Source organism: Budorcas taxicolor, chromosome 5, assembly GCF_023091745.1.
Source record: "Budorcas taxicolor isolate Tak-1 chromosome 5, Takin1.1, whole genome shotgun sequence".
Classification (NCBI taxonomy): domain Eukaryota; kingdom Metazoa; phylum Chordata; class Mammalia; order Artiodactyla; family Bovidae; genus Budorcas; species Budorcas taxicolor.
The window spans coordinates 23,442,582-23,451,397 of record NC_068914.1 but is presented as its reverse complement, the minus strand read 5'-3'; the positions used below and the strand labels follow the sequence as shown (position 1 = coordinate 23,451,397).

At 37.6% G+C, this 8,816-nt stretch overlaps 1 non-coding gene across 1 annotated transcript; it reads right to left on the bottom strand.

The window, feature by feature from the left end:
* Positions 1-5,070: 5,070 nt before the first annotated feature.
* LOC128049099 (U6 spliceosomal RNA) lies at positions 5,071-5,174 on the bottom strand. The gene has a single exon (XR_008199470.1). It is a non-coding gene; the product is annotated as a U6 spliceosomal RNA (small nuclear RNA).
* Between the last annotated feature and the right edge of the window lie 3,642 nt (positions 5,175-8,816).

Below are 8,816 nucleotides of genomic sequence, written 5' to 3'. Positions count from 1 at the left end.
ACCATGAGGCTTATAGAATCTTATTTCCACAATCATGGATCAAACCCAGGTCCTTTACAGTGAAAGAGTAGAGTCCTAACCACTGGACCACCAGTGAATTCCCTGGACCTCTTAATCTCATACCTTTGTCTTGCTCTATCTGCCTTTCCTCTCCCTACTAACTAGCACTAGTTTGTTGTCTATGTCTGTGAGTCTATTTTTGCTCTGTTTTATTCATTGTTTTGTTCTGCTTTTTATATTCCACATGTAAGTGATGATATAGGTATTTATCTTTCAGTGACCTATCTCACTACACATAATACTCTCTAGGTCCATTCATGTTGTTGAAAATGGCAACAATTCATTCTTTTTATGGCTGAGTAATATCCCATTGTGTGTGTGTGTGTGTGTGTGTGTGTGTGTGTGTGTGTTTGAGTATATACATACCACCACCTCTGTTTCCATTCATTTGTTGATAGACGCTTAGTTTGTGTCCATATCTTGGCTATTGTAAATCAATGTTGCTATGAACATTGGAGGGCATGAATCTTTTTGAATGTTTTTTCCTCTTCTTTGAATGTATATTCAGGAGTAAAATTAATGGATCATACGGTAGTTTTATATATGGTTTTTAAAGAAGTATCATACTGTTTTCCATAGTGATGGCACCAATTTACATTCCCACCAGTGGTGTATGCAAGTTCCCTTTTCTCCACATCCTCATCAACATTGTTTATGTGTCTTCTTTTTGATGATAGTGGTTCAGACAGGTATGAAGTGATATCTCACAGTTTTGATCTGCATTTTTCTGGTGATTAGCATGGTTGTGCACTTAACACCATGGTCCTATCAGCAATACAACCTATCCCTTCATTTGGGTTTTCTTCATTATCTGCAATCTCCCGGACCAAACAGACTAGGCAGCCGTAGGTTAACTGTGAAAACAGATGAAATATGAATTGTATGAGCCATGGTCTGTTTGTTTTATGCAATTAGGCATCAGCTGTTCTCCCAGAGAACTAACCCACAACCAAATAAAGAATGTGATGTTTTGAGTACAATTCATCTAAGAAGCACTATCTCCCTGATGGCACATCACAAACAGGTGGCACTCATTTTCCATTACCCTCCAGAAGTTAACAAAAGCATCATAACGTTTCATCTGAGATGCAGTTGAGAGTAAATGTCTACTTTATTATCTCTTTAAACATTAGTAGATGAGCAAGGGGAGGAGGATTTAACTGTCTGCTCTTTTCTACTTATAGCCATGGACAGAAGTAGAAACTTAGCCAACTAATGGATAGTAGCACAAAGGTCCACTACAGTTATATTGGAATGTGTGCATCTTATTATTCAAGTCCCATCTTGAACAGATGTCTCAGCATCTTCAATCAGGATTCAGAGAATTAGACAGCAGTGCAGCTGCCTAGATAAAGAAAGATCAGTGAGGGACCCAAAGATGTGTGAGTCAACCCAAGTGTTATCCCCAATTACCAATGTGCTGGCTAAAGTCATACTTTTATTATTGGTATTAGTCCTGAAAGTTACCAACAATTTACATAACCTAGGCAACAATCAAATTGTGTAACAATCTTTAGCCTAATATAGGGCAACAGTTGACTTTGCCAGAGTCTAGCAAACATAACGATGGGACAGAGGAAATGGTAGGAATAGTAATGAGGATAGAGGGGAAAATCCAGCGATCACTTTTTTATTACCATACCCCAATAACTACTTTATTTTCTTTTATATAAAGGAAAAAAAAACCCTGGCATCTGGTATGCCTTCCCACTCTGAGGAATTGTGCTCAGTTCTAGGCCTTTAGCATAATTAGATTGGTTGATTTAATTTGATTAATATTTTAAGATGAACCATCTTAAAATATTTAGAGTTTGACTTGGAGGAAGTTCCTTTAAAAATTTTTAATTGTGAACATTAACTATTGTAAAAGACCCTATCAACTATCCATCATTTAGAATCATTATTCTGAATGTTTCAGTTTTCTTGTTTTGTGTTAGAGAGTAAAAATAGTAAACACTCCTATTGTGATTGTTATTATTAAGTGACTATATTCATATAAAGTGCTTAGCACAGTAAGAGGCATATAAAAGTGCTATCATTATTATTGTTTCTAGTTTTGTGAAAATCCTATGCTTCTACAAAACATGATATTTAAACATCAAGGAATACAATATCTGGTGTCAATCAGAGTTATACCCAAAGATAGGCAATCTTTTCTGAATGTTATATTGTCCCTGTGGACATTCCAAAGTGTAATATACTAATTCTATTTTTTTTGAAAGTTTCTTAAGATTCTATGGTGCTTCCAGTGTGGTTAGAATTTTATAATTCAACATTGCAGTTATTGTCTCTAGCTTAATAAGCCTCCAAGGACATCCAAGATATCTGTAAGTGTTTATGTGAGGACGAGGAGGAGTAATAATTGCAATAGTGTTTCTCTGTTTATGCCCTGACTAGAAAAAAGGTGCCTCTACTATTTAGGAAAGCAAAAATGAATGAAAAACTCCACCATTATCAGTGGACTGGACTGAAGAAGACTATTATTACAAATGGAGTTTTGTGGACTACTCCTTTTAATGCAGAACGTTATTTACTGTAAAAAGCAATTTAAATTCATTGAGAAATTTCTAAAGCAAATTTGTGAATGATGCCATCTATAAACCCCCATATATGAAACCAAGCAAAATTTTAGGGTATTATGACTGTTTTTCCCCCTTTTCCATCTCAAAAAGTCACATTTGGTCTCTCCACAAAGACAATAGTAATGGTGGAAGGAATGCAAAGAGGGGAGAAGGAATTATCAGGGCAAAGGAGTATATATGTTTTATATATATAACTAGTGATTATATATATATCACTAGTCATGGGGAATTTAGCACCATACAGCTTATGGAACTGTTTAGAAGACTGAATGGTAGCTCAGAAGTTCCATTCACTTTATTTTGATGGCATTATTTTTATTATTTTTTGTTAACATCTCTAGTTGGGAATGAACACAAAATATGCCATTTTCATTATAAAGTGTTTAATAGTATTTTGAAACGTATTCAGAGTTACACTAAAGTGAGATAGAGCCTTTGCTTTTTTAATCTAATTTTCTTCTTTCTCTTTCTTCTTCCCACCCATACATTTAATTTCTTTTCCAACTCTCCAAATCTAATTGTTTTAATTTTTTTATAGTGGTAAGACAATGTGAGATCTACTCACTTAACAGTTTTAAGTGTCCAGCAGAGTATTATTAACTATAGGCAATAAGCTAAATCATAGATCTCTCCAACTTATTCATCTTGAATAGTTCAGTTCAGTCATTCAGTCCTGTCTGACTCTGTGACCCCATGAATCTCAGTATGCCAGGCACCCTGGTCCATCACCAACTCCCAGAGTTTACCCAAACTCATGTGCATCAGGTCGGTGATGCCATCCAGCCATCTCATCCTCTGTAGTTCCCTTCTCCTCCTGCCCCCAATCCCTCCCAGCATTGGGGTCTTTTCCAATGAGTTAACTCTTTGCAAGAGTTGGCCAAAGTATTGGAGTTTCAGCCTCAGCATCAGTCCTTCCAATGAACACTCAGGACTGGTCTCCTTTAGGATGGATTGGTTGGATCTCCTTGCAGTCCAAGGGACGCTCAAGAGTCTTCTCCAACACCACTATTCAAAAGTGTCAATTCTTCAGTGATCAGCTTTCTTCCCAGTCCAACTCTCACATCCATACATGACCACTGGAAAAACTATAGCCTTGACTAGATGGACATTTGTTGGCAAAGTAATATCTCTGCTTTTTAATATGCTATCTAGGTTGGTCATGGAGATGGCAACCCACTCCAGTATTTTTGCCTGGAAAATCCCATGGACAGAGGAGCCTGGTAGGCTATGGTCCATGGGGCCGCAAAGAGTCGGACACGACTGAGTGACTTCCCTTCACGAGGTTGGTCATAACTTTCCTTCCAAGGAGATCTTGCATAACTGAAGCTTTATATACCCATTGAGTAACAATTCCCATTTTTCTACCCCCTGCCCCAGCCACTGCTAACCACCATCCTATTCTCTGCTCCCATGTATTTGAGTATTTCCGATACTTCATATAAATGGAATGATTCGTTCTTCTATGATTAACTGATTATTCTTAGCAGTGTTGTCCAGGTACATCTATGTTTTTACATATGGAAGGATTTCCTTGTTTTAAAACCAATGGCCAAACAGTAGTCCATTCTGTATGTATACTCAGTTCAGTTCATTTCAGCCGCTCAGTCGTGTCCAACTCTTTGCAACCCCATGATGCAACATGCCAGGCCTCCCTGTCCATCACCAATTCCCTGAGTTCACTCAGACCCACGTCCATCGAGTCAGTGATGCCATCCAGCCATCTCATCCTCTGTCGTCCCCTTTTCCTCCTGTCCCCAATCCTACCTTTAAAAAAAAAAATGATGGCTATCCTAACAGATGTGATATATAATTTTGAAATGCATTTCCCTGATGATTAGTGATGTTGAGCATCTTTAATCGGCATCTTTGTCCTTTGTCTTCTTTGGAGAAATGTCTATTCAATTTCTTTGCTCATTTTTAAATTGGGCTATTTGTTTTCAGTATTGAATTCTATGGGCTTCCCAGATGGCTCAGCAGTAAAGAATTCATCTGCAATGAAGGAGATGCAGGAGACACTGGTTTGATTCCTGGGTCAGGAAGATCCCTGGAGGAGGAAATAGCAGCCCACTCCAATATTCTTGACTGGAAAATCCCATGAACAGCAAACCTTGGTGGGCTATAGGCCGTAGGATTGCAAAGGTCAGACTAAACTGAATACAGCATAGCACACTGAGTTCTATGAGGTCCTCATATTTTATATATTAAACACCTATCAGATACACGGTTTACAAATTCTTTCTCCCTTTCCACAGAGTGTGCTTTCAAGTTTGTTGCAGTTTCACTTGTTTGCTTTGCTTTTGTTGCCTGTGTTTTTGGTGTTTTATCCAAGGAATAATTATCAAGAAAAATGTCAAGATTTTCTTCCATGTTTCCTTCTAGAAGTTTTACCATTTAAAATCTTGAGTTTAAGGCTTAAAAAAAATAACAAAAATATATGGAATGGCTCATAAATTTGTGTGTTATCCTTTTGTAGGAGCCATGCTAATCTTCCCTGTATAGTTCCAATTTAATAAATGTGTTCCAAAGCAAGCAATTGAGTTTAAGTCATTAATCCTTTTTGAGTTGATTTTTGTGTACGGTATAAGATTAAGATCCAATTACAGTTTTTTGCACTTGGACATCACTTTTCCCAGAATCAATTGTTGAAGAGACTACCCTTTCCACGTTTTGTATTTTCAAAACGCTTGTCAAATATCAGTTGCTAAAATATGTCTGTAAATACATTTTAGTAATACCATTTCAATTCATGAACACAAATTATCTTTTAATTTATTTGTGTCTTCTTCATTGTCTTTCATCAGTGTTTTATAGCTTTTGGTATACAGATATTTCACTTCTTGGTTAAATTTATTCCTAAATATTTTATTCTTTCTGATGCTATTTTAAGAGGAATTGTTCTCTTAATTCCATTTATGGAGAGTTAGTTGTGAATGTATATAAATCCAGCTGGTTTTTATGTTTTTCTATCTTTTACTGAATTTGTTGATTTTATCCAACAGTTTATGTGGAGTATTAGGATTTTCTTTTACTTCTAAAATGCATCATCAGCAAAAATATAATTTTCCTTTCTTCAAATCAGATGTCTTGTCCATTTGCACTGGCTAGGACTTCCAAAATGGTGTTAAAGAGAAGGATGGGAGAGCATGGGCATCCCTGTTTTGTTCTTGATTTTAGCAAAACTTTCAATGTTTAACCACTGAGTATAATGTTAGCTATCAGCTTGCCATATAAGGCCTTTATTATGTTGAGGTACATTCCTTCTCTATCCAATTTCTTGAAAACTTTCATCATGAAAATGTACTAAATTTTATGAAATGCTTTGCTTGCATCTATTGAGATAATCATGTGATTTTTAACCTCTATTCTATTAATGTTCCACATTGCATTAATTGCTTTATATACATTGAACCATCCTTGAATTCCAGGCATAAATCCAACTTGATCATGTATTGGCATCTGATTCCATTTAGTTGTATTCTCTTATAGCTCACTGAACTTTTTTTAAGATAACTACTTTGAATTCCTTCTCAAACAATTCTTAGACCTCAATTTTTTAAGAATCATTTACTAGAGATTCTTTTTTCCCTTTCTGGGGTCATATTTCTTAAAACATCATGTTTCTGTAGCTTTTTATTGGCACTTGTGCATCTCTGAGTCTTTTCAGACTGGTTTTATACAAAAAAAAAAAAAAGACCTTCACCAATCAGACTGGCTAGAGATTCTGGCAAATTTGAAACTTTTCTATGACTGTACATGTTTTACTTCTCTCATTTCTTCCTGGAAGATAAAAGGTTGTGCAACTTTTCTCAGTCTCAGAGTTGTCCTGGCCACAGTAAGCCTCCTGTCCCTTTCCTGAGACAGTGCACTAAAAGACAGAAACACAGGATGCACACTCAGCTCCTGTCCCACCCTCCTTTCTTTCAATATTTATTTATTACGTTTTGGTTGCTCTTTGGCTTTGTTTTTGCTGTGCCCAGGTCTTCTTAGTTTTGGAGAGTGGGGACAACTCTCTAGTTGCAGTGTGTAGGCCTCTTACTGTGATGGTCTCTCCTGTACAGCACATGTTCTAGGTGCACAGGCTTCAGTAGTTGTGGTTTGTCAGTTCAATAGTCGTGGCTTCTGGGCTCTAGAGCACTGGCTCAGTAGTTGTGGCACACGGGCCTAGTTGCCCCATGACATGTGGGATCTTCCTGGACCAGAGATAGAACCAGTGTCCCCTGCAGTGCAAGGTGAATTCCTAACCACTGGACCACCAGGGAAGCCCCTCTCCCTCCCTCTTGATGAACAAGTCTCAGGATTGAGCATCTTCTCCCAATGTCCGCAGAGCCATACTGGTTGCTGAGTCATTCTGTCCTTTTCCCTAGGCCAGTGCACTGAAATTCTGGGCCTTGAGTGGAAGCTCCATTTCTCTTTCTCCTTTCTGAAGGAAAAGTCTCAATATTATGTCCCTTCTCTGAATTTTTCAGGGCCATGCCAGCTGTTGAGACTATGTCAATGCCTTCAGCATTGTGGGTGAGATTATATAGTAACAGGTCTCTCTGAAAGTGGCTTGAGGGTTGTTGCATAGTTAACTCTTTCCACTCATGGAGAAATTGATGGCTGAGGGGATTTCTCTTGCTCCTAAGTTATGCTGGTTTAGAAGGACTGACAGAGGTTAACTGAAATTGCTTTTACAAATTTCAGTGTGACTGTTCTCAGTTTTGAACTCATCTAGGGTACTGAAATTATTTAACTGGATTCTGGAGTTTTCATAAAGGTATTTTGGGCCTTAAAGTGTTATTAAATTAGTGCATTTGTTGGCCGATGACAGCTGCGATTTCCTATTGTGGCTTTTTATTGATATCACTGCTTCTAATCTTTTTTTTTTTTTTTCCAATTGGAGGCTAATGACAATATTGTGGTGGGCTTTGCCATACATTCTCATGAATCAGCCATGGGTGCACATGTGTTCTCCATCCTGACCCTTCCTCCCCCTTCCCTCCCATACCATTCCTCAGGGTCATCCCAGTGCACCAGCCCTGAGCATCCTGTCTCATGCATCGAGCCTGGACTGGCGATCTATTTACATAATAAAGTATACATGTTTCAGTGTTATTCTCTCAAATCATCCTACCCTCACCTTCTCCCACAGAGTCCAAAAGTCTGTTCTTTACATCTGTGTCTCTTTTGCTGTCTCACATATAGGGTCATCATTACCATCTTTCTAAATCCCGTATATATGTGTTAATATACTGTATTGGTGTTTTTCTTTCTGACTTACTTCGCTCTGTATAATAGGCTCCAGTTTCATCCACCTCATTAGAACTGATTCAAAGGCATTCTTTTTAATAGCTGAGTAATATTCCATTGTGTATATGTACCACAGCTTTCTTATCCATTCATCTGCTGATGGACATCTAGGTTGCTTTCATGTCCTGAATACTGTAAACAGTATAGCAATAAACATTGGGGTACATGTGTCTCTTTCAATTCTGGTTTCCTCAGTATGTATGCCCAGCTGTGAGATTGCTATGTCGTATGGCAGTTCTATTTCTAGTTTTTTAAAGAATTTCCACCCTGTCTCCATAGTGGCTCTACTAGTTTGCATTCCCACCAACAGGGTAAGAGGGTTTCTTTTTCTCCACACCCTCTCCAGCATTTATTGTTTGTAGACTTTTTGATAGCAGCCATTCTTACTGGCATGAGATGGTACCTCATTGTGTTTATGATTTGCATTTCCCTGATAATGAGTGATGGTGAGCATCCTTTCATGCGTTTGTTAGCCATCTGTACGTCTTTGGAAAAATGTCTGTTTAGTTCTTTAGCCCATTTTTTGATTGGGTCATTTATTTTTCTGGAATTGAGCTACGGGAGTTGCTTGTATATTTTTGAGATTAGTTGTTTGTCAGTTGCTTCATTTGCTGTTATTTTCTCCCCTTCTGAAGGCTGTCTTTTCACCTGGCTTATAGTTTCCTTCATTGTGCAAAAGCTTTTAAGTTTAATTAGGTCCCATTTGTTTATTTTTGCTTTTATTTCCATTACTCTGGGAAGTAGGTCATAGAGGATCCTGCTATGATGTATATCAGAGAGTGTTTTGCCTGTTTTCCTCTAGGAGTTTTATAGTTTCTGGTCTTACATTTAAATCTTTAATCCATTTTTTAGTTTATTTTTGTGTATGGTGTTAGAAAGTGTTCT